This window comes from Ruditapes philippinarum, unplaced genomic scaffold (assembly GCF_026571515.1).
Source record: "Ruditapes philippinarum isolate M1 unplaced genomic scaffold, ASM2657151v2 ctg1304_1_1_1_1, whole genome shotgun sequence".
Taxonomy (NCBI): domain Eukaryota; kingdom Metazoa; phylum Mollusca; class Bivalvia; order Venerida; family Veneridae; genus Ruditapes; species Ruditapes philippinarum.
The window spans coordinates 1-18,786 of record NW_026866090.1 but is presented as its reverse complement, the minus strand read 5'-3'; the positions used below and the strand labels follow the sequence as shown (position 1 = coordinate 18,786).

The 18,786-nt window shown below is 34.7% G+C and overlaps 1 long non-coding RNA gene across 1 annotated transcript; it reads right to left on the bottom strand.

Annotated features, from left to right (window-relative positions):
• Window positions 1-8,826: 8,826 nt before the first annotated feature.
• On the bottom strand, window positions 8,827-17,871 carry LOC132731281 (uncharacterized). The gene is made up of 2 exons (XR_009625860.1): window positions 16,912-17,871; window positions 8,827-9,062 (listed from the first exon to the last, which is right to left on the bottom strand). It is a non-coding gene; the product is annotated as an uncharacterized LOC132731281 (long non-coding RNA).
• Window positions 17,872-18,786: the final 915 nt, after the last annotated feature.

Genomic DNA, 18,786 nt, shown 5'->3' with positions numbered 1-18,786 from the left:
TTCTGAAATTATGGTCAATTATTATAATTCTGTTGCCTATTTCATATGGGTTTTTTCTAGAACATTATTGGAATAAGCAAAATTGACATATTATCAAAAGGTTGTTTCAGGGCCAACAGGAGCTAATCGTTCTATTAAAAAAATGTATCAAACGATGAATTTACAAAAAAACAACAGCAAAAAACAAACAAACTAAGATGAAAATCTACAATGTATTTATACTTTGTAAAGAATCCATAGTTAATAGTTGCTAATTCAGTCACCAGTCACCAGTCATGCACTTTAAGACTTAATTTTAAAGCACAAAATGGTGCAATTTTCAAAGCCGAAAGTAAATCCATGTATTACAGCTTACAATAACTTAAAAATACAGTAACCTGATACAATACGATAAAGAGGTTACTCGAAAAGGTCTGTCATGCCAGCTAAAGACATGCCATTCAAGCCGTCATTCTCTGTTCTAGGGGCTCATGCACCCTATTACACTTTCCTCGTCGTCAGTGCCTACTTTGTTAGGGGCTGCTCCCCTCGGCATTTGTCAGGATATCGGCAGCTGAGTTGCTGACGACGATAGAAGCTTAACGCCCCTATGGGCCAAGGGTAGTTTGGTCTCAAGACCTGCCCTATATGTAACACAACAGTCGCTGTGATTTTAACCTGTCAGTGTGTCCTCGTTGATGAATCAGCCAAGCTGTCATTTCTTCTTCCGATGCCTTGTGCCTTCCCGCGACGTGCACGCTCCGAGGGGATGAAAGAAGTGAAATCAATTTGGGTGGACGTTTGAAAACTATATTAATGGTGACTGGTTTGTGCCATGTCGTATGTTCGCTCCGCAGGGCGCCATACGAAAACACGAAAATACGACAAAGTAACCATTGAGCATTTACTTACAATTGTTTACATGTTTACTTTCTAATCGTAAATTAGACTGAAAAAAAATGAAAAAAAGTATCAATGCGATAGGTGTGCGTCGAAAAAACACTTTTTAATGACACATGGTCCATCAATTCAATGAGATTTTATATTACATGAAAATATTTAAAAAAAAAACCTATGTCTATAATCTCAACAGTGAATATGATAACAAATAAGGCTAACTTACATACATACAAATGAAAGTAAATGTTCTCAAATTTATATGTATAGCTCAATTTGGTCGTTGTGTATCTTGTTTTGTGTCAAAAGTTTTTTTGAATCACCTATCCTATAAATAGTTTTTCTGTCGTAAAAAAATACTACAAATGATAGGATGAAGTCTTAATTGTGGATATGAAAAGGTGCAGTAGAAGAGTGATCTTAATTTTCTGTCAGAATGTCAGCCACAAGCGTTTCTGTCAACGATAGCATTTTAGAAAAGACACACTGGGAATATATTATGCATACGCGGCCAAAAGTAATGATTGTTTATGTGAAATATCTTTATTTAATTCAAAATTGAGATATTTTTGAACAAAAAATATAACAATTTTCACGGATTTTTCTGAAGCTGTCATTTTTAAACCGCTCAAAATATTTCATGAAAGGGGGAAATTACATAATAGTATTTCCAGTCAATAAAAAGTAGGTATATAGCAAAGAAAATGACCTTATTTGCATTATACAAATATACCGACAAAGTTTATAATCTACCAGCAATAATCAGTAAATTTTAGATTTCTGTTATCACTGCAGCAATCTGTTACCACTGGCACCGGTAATACGGTGTGGCGCAACTGTACTACGTCGTGTATATCAATTATCAAGGTTTCCTAAAAAAATCTAAAAAAAAAACCATGGCCTTGGCCTAGTTATGTTTCGTTTCTAAATCAAGGCATTTCAACGCACTTATATTTCAGTAATGACTTTGCAAAAAGACCGTAATTGGAGAAGGTTGTGGCGCATATTCATAATATTCTAAAAATAGAATATAACATAACACGGAAGTTTTACTTCTATGGTCTATCTCATTTCCGTATATAAGAACGGAGTGACTAATTTTTGTTCTTCAATAAACTTATTCATGAAGCACTATGGATAAATTGTGAGAGATGTTCAGGAATCTTCACTGAGGTCAAAAGGCATACAACATAAAATTCTTACATAGTTACACTGGAGTACTTTATATTGAAAAATAATGAATAAGATTATATTTATAAAATATACTCAGAAATAAACTGAAAATTGGTATTACGTGTTTAAACGTATGTGAGAAGGTAGCAGTTAACAGTGAGCTAAGCAAAAAGGCATTACGATTTATATAGGGAAATCAATGATCTGCTGTTATGCTCAGCTGGGTAAGCAATCTAGCAGAGCATTCCAAAATAAAGTGTAGAAATGCTTTGCTGTTATGCTCAGCTGGCTAAGCAATCTAGCAGGCCATTCCTAAATATAGCGTAAAAATTCTCTGCTGGTATGCTCAGCTGGCAAAGCAATCTAGCAGGGCATTCCAAAATATAGTGCAAAAAATGCTCTCCTGGTATGGTCAGCTGGCTGAGCAATCAAGCGGGGCATTCCAACATATAGTGTACAAAATGATCTGCTGGTATGCTCAGCTGGCTAGGCAATCTAGCAGGGCATTCCTAAATATAGTGTAAAAATGCTCTGCTGTTATGCTTAGCTGGCTAAGTAATCTAGCAGGGCATTCCAAAATATAGTGTAAAAATGATCTGCTGTTATACTCAGCTGGCTAGGCAATCTAGCGGGGCATTCCAAAATATAGTGTAAAATGCTCTGCTGTTATGCTCAGCTGGCTAAGCAATCTAGTGGGGCATTCCAAAATATAGTGTAAACATGATCTACTGGTATGCTCAGCTGGCTAGGCAATCTAGCAGGGCATTCCTAAATATAGTGTAAAAATGCTCTGCTGAATTGCTCCTCTGGCTAGGAATTCTAGCAGGGCATTCCTAAATATAGTGTAAAATTGCTCAGCTGGCTAGGCAATCCAGCAGAGCATTCCTAAATATAGTGTAAAAATGCTCTGCTGGTAAGCTCAGGTGGCTAAGCAATCTAGCGGAGCGTTCCAAAATGTAGTGCGAAAAATTCTCTGCTGGTATGCTCAGCTGGCTTAGTATAAACTTCGTTGGTCTGCAACTGATTATTTGGCACTCGTAGATTTTCTGAAATATTAAGTGCAAATGCAGATAATGACATTTTTGACTTCTACGGGACCCTCAAGTGTCTATTTCTTTGGTCTCCTACTGATTCTGGGACGATCGCAGACTTTCAGGAATTTTTGGTGTTAATACAGGTAATGACATTTGTGAATTTTTAGGACCATCCAGAGTCCATTTCGTTGGTCTGCGAATGTTTCTGGAACACTCGCAGACTTTCAGAAATTTTTGGTACCAATGGAGATAATGACATTTTTACTTCAAAAGGACCCTCCTGAGTCTATTTCGTTGGTCTGCGACTGATTCTGAGTCACTCGCAGACTTTCAGGAATTTTGGTGTCAATGCAGAAAATGATATTTCTGACTTAGTGGGACCTTCCTGAATCCATTTTTTTGGTCTGCGACTGATTCTAAGGCACTCACAGACTTTCAGGAATTTTTGGTGCCAATAGAGATAATTACACTGTTGACATTTTTTGACCATCCAGAGTCTATTTCGTTGGTCTGCGACTGATTATTGGGCACTTGCAGACTTTCAGGAATTTTTGGTGCTAATGCAGATAATGACATTCTAGAGTAAAAATGCTCTGCTTATGACTAAGGGTCCTTAAAAGTAAAAAATGTCATGATCTGCAATGGCACTAAACATACGGAAAGTCTGCGAGTCTCAAAGAATCAGTCGCAGACCCAAGAAATGTACTCTGGCGGTTCCCTAGAAGTCAGAAATATCATTATCTCCATTGGCATCAAAATTCCTGAAAGTCTGCGAGTGTCCCAAAATCAGTCGCAGACCAGCGAAATGAACTCTGGTGGGTCGCTAGAAGTCAACAATGTCATTATCTCCATTGGCACCACAGATTCCTGAAAGTCTGCGAATGTCCCAGAATCAGTCGCAGACCATAAAAATGGACTCTGGCGGGTCCCTAGAAGTAAAAATTGCCATCATCTCTAATGGCACCAAACTTTCCTGAAAGTCTGCGAGTGTCCCAAAATCAGTCGCAGACCAGCGAAATGAAGTATGTTGGGTCGCTAGAAGTAAAAAATGTCATTATCTCCATTGGCACCACAGATTCCTGAAAGTCTGCGAATGTCCCGGAATCAGTCGCAGACCTTAAAAATGGACTCTGGCGGGTCCCTAGAAGTAAAATTGCCATCAACTCTAATGGCACCAAACCTTACTGAAAGTCTGCGAGTGTCCAAAAATACGCTGCAGGCCAATGAAATGGACTCTTAAAGGTCCCTTGAAGTCAAAAATATGATTATTTCCATTGGCACCAACCATTCCTGAAAGTCTGCGAGTGTCCGAGAATCAGTCGCAGACCAACATAATGGACTCTTGAGGGTCCCTAGAAGTCTTAATTGTCAATATCAGTACATTTTTTTGTATTGGCACCAGAATTCCTGAAAGTCTGCGAGTGTCCATCAAAAAGTCGCAGGACAATAAAATAGTTCTTTAAAGGTCCTTAGAAGTCAGAAATATCATTATTTCGATTGGCACCAAAAATTTCTGAAAGTCTGCGAGTACCTCAGAAGTGCCTAGAAGTCGAAAATGTCAATAAAACGTTGACAACAATAAATCCTGGAACTCAGAATCAGTCTGCCAGGTGAGCATTCCAGCAGAGCTTATCAATACTATAATTCAGAATGCACCGCAAGATCGCTTATCCAACACAGCATTTTCACACTATTTTTCAGAATGTTCTGCTAGGTTGCCTAGCCAGCTTAGCATTCCAGCAAGGCATTTTTACACTATATTTAGTAATGCTCTGCTAGATTGCCAAGACAGCTGAGTATTCCAGCAGAATATTTTTTCATTATATTTAGTAATGCCCCGCTAGATTGCCTAGCCAGCTTATCATTCCAGTAGAGCATTTTTTCACTATATTTAAGAATGCCCTGCTAGATTGCCTAGCCAGCTTAGCATTCAAGCAGAGCATTTTACACTATATTTAGTAATGCCCTGCTAGATTGCCTAGCCAGCTTAGCATTCCACCAGAGCATTTTTACACTATATATAGTAATGCCCTGCTAGATTGCCTAGCCAGCTGAGCATTCCACCAGAGCATTTTTTCTCTATATTAAGGAATGCCCGCTATAGTGCCTAGCCAGCTGAGCATTCCTGCAGAGCATTTTAACACTATATTTTGTAATGTCCTGCTTGATTACCTAGCCAGCTTAACATTCCAGCAGAGCATTTTTACACTATATCTAGTAATGCACTGCTAGATTGCCTAGCCTGCTTAGCATTCCAGCAGAGCATTTTTTTACTATATTTAGTAATGCCCTGCTAGATTGCCTAGCCAGCTAAGCATTCCAGCAGAGCATTTTAACACTATATTTAGGAATGCCCCGCTAGATTGCCTAGCAAGCTTAGCTTTCCAGCAGAACATTTTTTACTCTATATTTAGTAATGCACTGCTAGATTGCCTAGCCAGCTGAGCATTCAACCAGAGCATTTTTACACTTTATTTAGGAATGCCCTGCTAGATTGCTTAGCCAGCTTAGCATTCCAGCAGAGCATTTTTTCACTACATTTAGATTGCCTAGCCAGCTTAGCATTCCACCAGAGCATTTTTACACTATATTTAGTAATGCCCTGCTAGATTGCCTACCCAGCCTAGCATTCCAGCAGAGCATTTTTACCCTATATTTAGTAACACCCTGCTAGATTGCCTAGCCAGCTTAGCATTCCAGCAGATCATTTTTTCACTATAACTAGGAATGCTCTGCTAGATTGCCTAGCCATCTTAGCATTCCAGAATCGCATTTGTACATTATATTTAGTAATGCCCTGCTAGATTGCCTAGCCAGCAGAGCACTTTTACACTTTACCGGTATTTAGTAATGCCTTGCTAGATTGCCTAGCCAGCTTAGCATTCCAGCAGAGCATTTTACACTATATTTAGTAATGCCCTGCTAGATTGCCTAGCCAGCTTAGCATTCCAGCAGAGCATTTTTTTTACTATATTTAGTAATGCCCTGCTAGATTGCCTAGCCAGCTAAGCATTCAAGCAGAGCATTTTAACACTATATTTAGTAACGCACTGCTAGATTGCCTAGCTAGCTGAGCGTACCACAGCAGAGCATTTTTTCACTAAAGCTAGGAATGCTCTGCTAGATTGCCAAGACAGCTGAGTATTGCAGCAGAGCATTTTACACTATATTTAGGAATGCCCTGCTAGATGCCCAAAACAGCTGAGCATTACAGCAGATCATTGACTTCCCTATATAAATAAAAATGCATTTTTGCTTTGCTCACTGTTCACTGCTAACTTCTCACATACTGTTTAAACGCTTATTTTCAATGAGGTCATTTTGCACCATCATTTTATGATAATTTCTGTGAAAAGAAGATATCTGCAATTTTTTTAGCACACAGACAACTTTAAAATGAGCCGCGTCTAAGACAAAAACACACTAATGGGTTTTGCGACCAGCATGGAGTTCAAAAACCCACTGCTAAGAGCTCGCGGTGCTGATCAGCAGATCTGCTGAGTGTTACGCATATCTGTTTTCTCTAGCTTGGGTAAGAGGGCTTGTAATTAGTCGATACAGTTGAAAGTGGATCCTTGATCAGACTGGCGCGATGCGCAGGTGGTTCTGGAGATCCATAGTTGTCTTGGTTCGCAAGCCCATATTTGGTTTGTACTATAGCGCGGTGCTCAAAATAGGGATAAGCGGAGTCTTCATTCCTGCCAGTCATAAATAAACTACCAGATCGAAGAAGTACATATTCATGAGGATCAAAATGTAACATTCAATAAACAACAACACATATACAACTAACACAACAACAAACTCTGATACAAACTAGAACCCAAAATCAAAACATTAAATTCTCAAGATCAAAATTATAAATATTTTAACAATAATTACAATGTTCATTAAATTTTTCCCGTTAAAAATTTCGATTTCAAATATGGAGCCTTCTCTATCTCTTTTTCCATTAGCAGTTGATCATTAACCCATTAACCTTTTATCAATATTTTATCTTAAATTTTTTGCCTTGTCATGTTGTGTCATTGATTAGGTAACCTTAGCATGGAGATAACTTCCTTTCGTGCAATATTTGTTGTTGTTGTTGTTTTGCGCGGCGCGCGGAGCAAGGTTTCCCAAAAAGCCATTTTTAATTCCATTTAAAATAATATCGGTAATATGGTACATATATTATAGACGTAGAAATATGTTTATTTTTCAAAAACAACGTAGAGTAATTTTTAATGATATAAAGTGTATACGCTGGGATTGATTGACATAAATAATTTATTTCGATATTAATAAACGTGTTTCGGAAGCTCGTCCGTCAAAGTGTTGCTGGGTGGCTGCGTTCTAATTTTTAATGTTCGTAAGGAGAAGAGGTATTGGGAAGGCGTACATTCGTATAAGCTATCTGGGCAAATTATAAACATTTTTATAGGGAAAAAAGATCTATTGGAAATAATTTTGCAGGGTACATGTATTAATACTTAAGAGAATCAAGGCGTATTACTGATAATTTGAAATACATCGGGAACGTGTTATCGAAAGGAATTAATTTACAACATTTGTGCTAATAACAAACATTAAGGGATATGAAGAATTATCGCGGCACTCATTTACTTATGTAATTGACTGGATAACAGAATTGCAATAATTTCATTTAATTGGACTTTCATTATGACATAGACGTATCTCCTTACTGAAGTCTTAGTATCGCATTTATTAAACTAAACATGGTCAAATTACGTATCAGTATATTGTAGGCAATTGAGACATAGATTATAAAAATATCTGATATAATCTTGTTTAAACATATTAATATAGAATATATCTTATGATTGTTAACATTTACGTCTCAACAACCTCAATAACAAAACAAACATTAGAAAAAAAACAAAAACACAAAACAAAATCCCCACAAAACACATTCAATATACGCAGTTAATATAGATAAATCAATCACGAAATCAATTGTCATATGGTTAATTAAGTTTAAATGACAAGACGCAATTTCAAAAACTTAAACATTTCCTTGTTTATATATTGATTATGTTAAACTGCATTGTCATTATTATACCCCCCTTGAAGAAAAGAGCGGTTTAAAAAAATCATATGTGGGTGTCTATCTAATTACCGACCATTTGATTTACTATCTTAACTTTATAGATTGAACGAACCTTATAATGTAAGTCTCTTAAGATCAAATGGCCAAGGTCACATTCACTTTGAATCTGAAAGCCATCTTTACTCAATAACTGGACTGGTAAATTCGATTCATTGTCCTTTTTTATTCCTCTAGAATGAAGGTATTGGTAAGCAGGTTTTAGGACAAACTGACTGTTATAAGAACATGCTAACCGTTTTCAGGGCAAATTTAATAAGGGTAAGCGCTAACCCTTATCAGGACAAGTTTAATCAAGACAAGCGCGACCCTATCAGGTCAATCTGACCGTTATCGTGAACTTGAAATAGTTACCGCTAGCTGATCAATGTCTTTCTTCGATGCTTATGATCTTACAAACATTTTTGATTTTATTATTATATATTATTAGACAAACTGTTACTCAATGTAGTAATTTGCCAATCAACTGGCCGCGTTCTGAACAGCTGTGTTATACAATCAATTCTATTATAGTGGTATTAGGTAAGGCGACTTGAAGTTAGGGGAAATATGATGAAACACGCACCATGTTAAATGTACATACATAAGTACTGTGCTATCAAGGTATAAAAATTTGACAATGATAAATATACGAAGTCTATTATCTTTGTTTTATTTATTTACAAATGAATATTAAATCAAATCACATACACACATCAAAACTATTCATTAAATATTCTAAAATGTTAAATATAGTTATTGTATTGTCAAAATAATTACCGTTATATAAAACACACTGTTCTGATCAGTTCAGGTTTCGTACAATATTGTATTAAAATGTTTACTCTTGCGTTACAATAAAATAATGTCACCAAAGTTTGCCATAACACATACTAGTAAATCATTTCCTCTCACATATCTTTTTCTCTCTTTCGTCAGTCAAATTCCTCTCAGTTATCATATTAATTCAATTGTTTTCTTGCATCTCGCATCTTTTTCCAGTTAGTGTCAAATTAGCATAAATGTTTTCTTTTTTACCATTTTGTACACAAGGAAAACAGCAACATAATGTCATCCAGAACACTGTAACGCTTATTATGCTGGTAAAGATCTTAGAAATGATTTCAAATCAAAAAGGTGTTTTTCTCCTCCCCAAAATTTGCGTATTGTCCATCAGGTAATCATATTCGATCTCCCTAAAATTATTCCCTTTTACATATTTAGTCTCCCGTTCCAATCATTCTGTACACAATCGTCCGTGGCGCTGATTCTTTCCCTTGGGCAGCTTAATTGTCGATTTTGGCTTTCGATAATTTATAACTCAATCTGCGGCAAACTTCAGTCATAAAAATCACAAGAAATATATTCTCTGTATAGATTCATTACAGAACTATTGTTCAACATATTAAATATTTCTACAATGGCATCGCTGATGAATGGTATCATCTTTTTAGCCGCCTTCCTTTCTTCGTAATCCTTCACAAGCGTGTCACCTATGTGTTGAAGTTGTATAGAAATACGACGATGAGACTGTCTACGACGTTCCGATACCTCATCAATAACTTCCCCAACATCACCAGCATATTCTTCAATGTCACCAACACATTCTTCAACATTATCACCAGATGCTTCAACATCCTCACCAAATGCTTCATCAGTTTCGCTCACTTTAGAGCAGTACACAATGTTTTGTTGATTCATTTTTGTATGAATTGTTTCACAATAACTCTTTCAATAAATAATTGTTAACTTTTTAACAGCTGAGAAAGGTATGATCTCTTTGTTCAGAAGATTCTCTTTATATATCCACTTACTTTCACTGGGAAATCCAATTTGGTAAACTTCCTTTTTTATATTTAGAACATGCATAACGGTTTATTTTCAGTGCTGATTTATATAAACTACCTGTTTTAATACGTTTAATATATGTATACATGCATTGTTGATATTGTCACATGTTCAACACTTTTTAAACTTCGTAGTAGTTGTTATACTAGTATTTGTTTTTGTTTTGAAATCTTAATCAGTACAGTGATGGAATTCTGCCAGTAAGATGACTAAGAAGAATATAAAAACAAAAGCTTATTCAAGGTTAGGAGAATAACGTTAGTCATAACAAACCGTCTCCATGTGATGATTCAATATTCAATTTAAGATAAAGATGACTCTGTAACGAGTACGTTTTGGACATTTTGCAAAACTACCTAACCAAAGATGAAATCACTATGACATGTTCTTTAGTTACCTAGTAACAATTTATAGGAGAAAATTTGCACAAAACTAAACATACAAAAATTGGCGATATAAACTGAAAACAAGCAGGCAACATTGACATTGAAATCGCCTGCTAAACATTAATTACGTAAGACTGAGATGTGAAATATCAGCAACAAATTAACGCACCAGTTTCTGTGTACATATGCTATAAATAGATTATGAAGAAATTTAAACGCGAAATTTTAAACGCATTATAATAAAAGTCCAAGAATTGATCTGCAGTTGAAGGGGAATTTTGTATGTTACATGTAATAGCTTATTTATTGGATCATGACATAATAGACATTAATACGTATAATAGAATATCAGGTGACAAGGATCTAATAAGGAAACTTCCTAGTTGATTAATATCTTTTACATGTTCAACGCAATAATGAAAACAAAAGCTCCAATCAATATTTAATGCACATGATTCCAAAACAAAGAACGACCCTTATAGAATGCACTACAGGAACATATTAATATAGATTAACGTAAATTTCAAAGAAGATTGTTGTAATGCATAATCTGATAATCTAAAATTAGAGATTGTTGCTAACTAACATTTGCATAAACGTTTATTGAAGCTTAATGACGTGCTAGTTTTATTTTAGAACAGAAAAACCATTAGGATTTTCTTGTAGTACATAAATTTTGGATATCATTGACCTAATTGATAAAGAATCACATGTGACAAAATATTCAAACACTAATGACCAATATATCCGAATTTATATTAAATTTCTAATTTTGTACCACAAAAAGTTGTTTATTATGTCCGTATTCTAACCTAGCAAAAAGACAATATTGTTTTGACAGTTCTGAATGTATTATTGTCGCTCATAGAGATGTTCTCAAATGTTTTGATGTTTTTGTACAGCAAGTAGAGTGTCAAAAAGCGGTCATACCATGTTGACATGGTTTGATTATCAGTCCTTTGAATAACTAGATTCTGCTATAATTAGATCATTTAACATACAAATAAAACTTGCCCTAAATATGATAACGTTCGATCAATTAATCTCAAAATAAGTGTCACAAACAAAAACTAAAATCTAATACATGCGTAAATGTCTTGTACAATGAGCAAGCGCGTGCAGTGTGAAGTAATTTATTCTATTAATGAAAATGTAAATATAGACAATTATTATCAGTTCGGAAAAAACCGTGGCGTTTATCTATTTTTATCCTTGAGATAAACCTGTTTTATAAAAATCGTTTGAAATGGAGTATCTGCTTCAGACTTAAAATCAAACCCTTTGAAGAAGTCATACAATTTGTTTAATGAGATCTATAAACTCCAGTTCTTTCAGTACAAAACTTATATTATAATAGCTAAATGAAATTGATAAACGTGGATCGCTTCAGAAAAGACATGGATGGATTAATTTATCAAAAGGACACCCTACATGACATGAGTAATGTCGAGAGGGAAGTGGCCGCTCGACTGCGTTTTATCGGCGACAACGTGCAAAAACAGCATGAATCTAAGTGGACAGCGGTGGTGACAACAGACTTGAAGTTTAAAACGCCTGCACGTCAGATCTTCCTCTGTATATTGAACGGAATGTTACTACTGCATAAATATAGGGAATGTTTCGTTTGAAATCAAGGTATTTAACTATTCTTTTCAGTAAATTCTAATCATTCGATACCTGACTAAATTGCCATTTGCCATTTCTATGCAGGATATTCATTATTTTTCTTTACAGTCGATAAAGTTTGAGATATTCATATCAAATTAGGTCGGTGTATTAAGTGTTTCAATTTGACTGTCAAGTTTATTACTGATATACAATATCAATCACCTAAAAATAAGTTTTGTCATTTTATATCATAAATACTTAACATTGTTTGTAGCAAAGCTATTATTACTAAAAGCTGCTACAAAAATTATTCTTTAATGCATATCTTAATGTTAGGCTATCATATTATTTCCTGGTTGACAATTCAATACCTTGTAAAACTCGATTTTAAAGGTAGCATTTTACTTTCTTCAGACTGACCGGTATAAAGAAGACGATAAAACTCAATCCTTCGAAAGGATATGCATCCTAACCAAGGCAGATGGTATTGAATGTGCATCTGAAAGAAAACTAGTCAAGAACTTTCTGAAGCAAGACAAGGCAAGGATTGTCCGATGCAATGAAAAGCAAGGACTATTTACTACAAAACAAGACAAAGACTATCAGATACAAGACAATATCTAGCTGATATATAGAACAAGGCAAATACTACCTGATACAAAGCAAGGACTTTCTGATACAAAACAAGACAAAGGCGATTTGATACAAGACAAGGTTCTCATCAGAAGAAACTATGACATAAGAAAACAAAGCACAAAGTAACGTTCCTATCAAAGCGTGTGACTAATGCTTGTGTTACATTTTTGGAGAGATATGTCTTAAGGCAAGTCATTTACAAAATTGAATGGCTTTTCTTTGATTAACTTTAGAGAATAAACTTTAACCTGAACCATTACAATTGTTAACAAATCAACAACTTTAAAAAAAACGATGTCAAATTATATTCCTGTAAACAACGTTGAATATTTCTTATATTGATTAAACTTTGATTAAAATGGTAACATTATAAATGTATTACATATTGATAGTGGTCGTTTTTATCACTATCATTAAAACGAACACTATGGCTCGTCCGTACTTCATTGTTGTTATTTTTTCTGGTCCTTCGGGATCATTGGTTCTACTAGTTTTTTTAGTAATTTGTGTTGATCACTTAAGTCGGTGCCAAAGATGCCATAGAGGGAATGTGATATATGTTACATCTTTCATAATCTCCAATGAACCGAGTCTGCAGTTTTTTGTAGACATGTCTCTCAAGGGACGTAATAACAAACAGCACTGCTTAACCTATATGCAGTTCAACTTTTGAATACAATCTAATATTCATATACTTTATTAACATGTTGACAACTATACGTATCATATATCTTTATATAAATGCTGTTAAAATTGGAGCTTTGCCATAATATACGTTGTAATGTTTGTACTTTTCAGAAATTAACCACAAAAAGAGTGTTTTATAGATCTGTGCTTAATGTTTTGCTTTTGTGTGGCCGGAATTTAGTTGTGAAAATACCGATGTTATTAGGAAAATATGCGCACTTATAGTGATAGATATGTTCTTTTATTCCTAGTTCATACAATTTTCAAACGCCGCTGTTTTTAACAAGTTGATACCAGAAATTTACAATATTGATAATTTGTCTATACATGTATAAATGACCTGTACAGACTTGTACTCCTCATTGCCTGCTGGATAAATTACCATCTGCTGAAAATGTCGACATGTTAAATTACTTCCAATTTTATCATTTTTTCTCGAAATTAAACGAAGCATTATGAATGTCAAAAAGATTACTGCCTGACAAAAAGCTAAAATACTCATTGGCTTGCCTAATACCAAGTTGTTAGCAAATACTAGTGTGGTCATTCTCATTTGGCTAAGGGTTAAGGGCTAAGGGTTAAGCACAACCTATGGTAGTACCAAACTTTATAGTGTTGGCCAGTCAAGTACAATTTGACAATTTTTTGAAATTGATATTGGATAGTTCTTTAGTCAAAGTATGACGCTTCTTTAATAAATTTATTAGGGAAAGTATTAAAAAAGCTTTAATGTTGATCAATAGTTTGGTTTTATCGCATTAGCACGATTTTGCTCAAGTGTTTATATTGTACAGATTTTATTTAGATTGTAAAACAACAACTTCTGATATGCTACAAGTACTCGTAGAGTGTCGTATTACAAATTATAATTGCTGGCAACTAGTCAATTTAAACTTGAACTCAGACTTTTTGTCGAAAACAGATATGTATTAATATAAACCGGAACAAATTATGTAAACCGGAAAAAATTATATAAACCGGAACAAATTCCGTTAGTTTATATCCACGAGAAATTGGTTCATGACTAAATCGTGCTTCAAACTTCCTGGACTAACGGGAGAAGCATTCAGATCTACCATGAGCTACCTGTACTACCTGACACCCTTAGAAGTTAATTCAAAGCAAAGACTCACCGAATAATAAGTAAGAGTATTATTGTCAGGTGGAAATAAAAAACAAAGCTTGTTACGTATAATCAAAAAAGGGGTTAAACAAATAAAGATAAATTTCTTTATCACTATGGGGAAATTTTAGAAGTTATTACAATTTATAATTGTTAATGTGTTTTTTCCGGCCGCGGGTCTTTTGTGGATTCAACTTCAACATTAGCAGACAAAGCTATAAGAAAGCAACATGCTCTTTTTCATTAACAAGGCGATTAACGGTGTTTGTAAATATTTCATTAAATCTTTTTGATCTGTCCTGAATTATTCAAATGAAGTGTTTGGTTTTATTTAAAGCAAATATTGAGAAAACACAAAACAATCATGACGACCTAAACAAATAAAAACTACCGATCGAGGAATCCCTTTTCAAGACAAAAGTATGAACATCAAAAATAACAACAGCAACAAAAGCAACAACAACAAAACTAGAGCCCCAAATCAAAACATTAGTTCTCAAGATCAAATTACAAATGTCACAATGATTACAATTTTGAATTAAATTTAGGGTAACATGTTCATAAACTTTTCCCGTTAAATTTTCGATTTCAAATATGGAGTCTTCTCTTTCTCTTTTTTATCAGCAGTTGATCATTAACCCATTAACCTTTTATCAAAATTTTATCTTAAATTTTTGCCTTGTCATGTTGTGTCATTATTTAGGCTACCCTTCACATGGAGATAACTTCCTTTCGTGCATTATTGTTTGTTTGTTGTTTTGTTGCTGTTGTTGTTGTTTTGCGCGCGTGCGGAGCAAGGTATCCCAAAAGCCATGTTTAATGCCATGTAAAATACGGTAATATGATACGTATATTATAGACGTAGGAATATGTTTATTTTTCGAAACAACGTATAGTAAGTTTTAATGATATATAAGTGTATATGCTGGGATTGCTTGACAAATATCATTTTATTTGGATTTAAACGTGTTTGGAGCTCGACACCTCAAGTGTCTGTGTGTGGCAGCGTTCTGGCCGGAGGAGCGGGGAAGGAGTAGTATACAAATCTGTCCAGTGGGGTCATAATTATATAAATTAAAGGAATAAAGACTAGGAATTAATTTGCAAAGTAGATGTTACATAGAGAAATCATGAGTATAAAATCTTTCCCTTTGGTAAATTAGCGGAATTTCAATTGCAAAATTTTCATTAATTGGGACTTTAATTATGACATAGACGTATCTCCTTACTGAAGTCTTTATCGCATTTATTAAACTAAACATGGTCAAATTACGTATCTGTATATTGTAGGCAATTGAGACATAGATTATAAAAATATCTGATATAATCTTGTTTAAACATATTAATATAGAATATATCTTATGATTGTTAACATTTACGTCTCAACAACCTCAATTACAAAACAAACATTAGAAAAAAAAAACAAAAACACAAAACAAAATCCCCACAAAACACATTCAATATTCGCAGTTAATATAGATAAATCAATCACGAAATCAATTGTCATATGGTTTAAATGACAAGACCTTAAACATTTCCTTGTTTATATAAACATTTATACCTTGAAGAAAAGAGCGGTTTAAAAAGTATATGTGGGTGTCTAATCTAATTGCCGAGCATTTGATTTACTATCTTAACTTTATAGATTGAACGGACCTTATTATGTAAGTATCTTTAAATCAAATGGCCAAGGTCACATTCACTTTGAATCTGAAAGCCATCTTTACTCAATAACTGGACTGGTAAATTCGATTCATTGTCCTTTTTTTATTCCTCTTTTGTTTATTTGGTAGAATGGAGGTATTGATAAGCAGGTTTTAGGACAAGCTGACAGTTATAAGGACATGCTAACAGTTATCAGGACAAGTTTAATCAAGACAAGCGCTGACCCTATCAGACCAATCTGACCGTTATCGTGAACTTGAAATAGTTACCGCTAGCTGATCAATGTCTTTCTTCGATGCTTAAGATCTTACAAACATTTTTGCTTTTATCATTTTTATTATTAGACACTGTTTCTCAATGTACTATTTTACCAATCAACTGGCCACGGTTTGAACAGCTGTGTTATACAATCAATTCTTAAATAATGTTATTAGGTTAGGCGACTTGTAGTTAGGGGAAATATGATGATAAATGTACATACCATGTTAAATGTACATAAATAAGTACTGTGTTATCAAGGTATAAAAATTTGACAATGATAAATATACGAAGTCTATTATCTTTGTTTTATTTATTTACAATATGAATATAAAATCAAATCACATACACACATCAAAACTATTCAAAAAATATTCCAAAATATAAATATAGCTATTGTATTGTCAAAATAATTACCGTTATATAAAACACACTGTTCTGATCAGTTCAGGTTTTGTACAATATTGTATTAAAATGTTTACTCTGGCGTTACAATAAAATAATGTCACCAAAGTTTGCCATAACACATACTAGTAAATCATTTCCTCTCACATATCTTTTCTCTCTTTCGTCAGTCATGGTTCTCTCAATTATCATAGCAATTCAATTGTCTTCTTGCAACTCGCATTCTTTTCCAGGTAGTGTCAAGTTAGCATAACTGTTTTCTTTTTTACCATTTTGTACACAAGGAAAACAGCCGCATTATGTCATCCAAAACATTGTTATGTCAAATCAAAAATGTTTTTCTCCTCCTCACACCACTAAACTTGCGTAATGTCCATCATGTAATCATATTCGATCTCCCTAAAATTATTCCCTTTTACATATTTGGTCTCCCGTTTCAATCATTCTGTACACAATCGTCCGTGGCGCTGATTCTTTTCCTTGGGCAACTTAATTGTCGATTTTGGTTTTCGATAATTTAGAAATCAATCCGGGGCAAACTTCAGTCATAAAAGTCACACGAAATAGTCTCTGTATAGATTCAATACAGAACTATTGTTCAACATCTTAAATATTTCTACAATAGCATCGCTGATGAATGGTATCATCTTATTAGCCGCCTTCCTTTCTTCGTAATCCTTCACAAGCGTGTCACCTATGTGTTGAAGTTGTATAGAAATACGACGATGAGACTGTCTACGACGTTCCAATACCTCATCAATAACTTCCCCAACATCACCACCATATTCTTCAATGTCACCAACACATTCTTCAACATTATCACCAGATGCTTCAACATCCTCACCAAATGCTTCATCATGTTCGCTCACTTTAGAGCAGTACACGATGTTTTGTTGATTCATTTTTTTATGAATTGATTCACAATAACTCGTTCAATAAATAATTGTTAACTTTTTAACAGCTGAGAGAGGTATGATCTCTTTGTCCAGAAGATTCTCTTTATATATCCACTCACTTTCACTAGGAAATCCATACTGGGAAACTTCCTTTTTTAAATTTAGAACATGAATAACGATTTATTTTCAGTGCTGATTTATATAAGTTTAGCATATCTAACTACCTGTTTTAATACGTTTAATATATGTATACATGCATTGTTGATATCGTCACATGTTCTAAGCGAGCGTGTAAACCACTCGACCACGGGGAAGTTATGAAGTGCCTGCCTGAAGAAAACCATATTATTCTAAATTAGGGTTTGTAACCCTTAATAAGTTCGATATATTTTGTTCACGATAAACCTGTTGTTTAACACTATCAAGCTTATCAAGTTTATTGCAATGTAATTCTAGGCCATCGGCCCAAATACACAATACAATAACAGAAAGATACATGTACATCTGATTGTGCCACAAGTTATGAAATACAAAATAGTAGCATATTCCATAATTTTTAACATTGTACAACATGGTAGAGAATATACATATTACCACAACCCTTAATGTAAAACACGTTGTATCAAATTCCGAAAATGAAAAAAGAATTCTACAAAAACTAGTCCTATTAATGCATGAAAAAAAGAAAAGAAAATCTACGGTGTCCTTATCGTGCCATTTAGAATGTCGTCCGTCGCGTCTAAGGGTAGACACACGACAATGCGAAGTGACATCGCGACAATGCGAAGCGACGCTCGACAACGCGAAGCGATATGCGACAATGCGAAGCGACGCTCGACAGTGTCAAACGATATGTCGCACTGTCGCCAAGAAATGTCGCGGTAAAAAAGGGCGACATTTAAGAAATTTCGCTTCGCGTTGTCGAGTGTCGCTTCGCATTGTCGAGCGTCGCTTCGCGTTGTCGCGATGTCACTTCGCGTTGTCGCGATGTCACTTCGCGTTGTCGCATTGTCACTTCGCATTGTCGAGTGTCGAGGTTGGTAGAAGTGCATACCACGACACTCGACAATGCGAAACGACAACGCGACAATGCGATACGACCCCT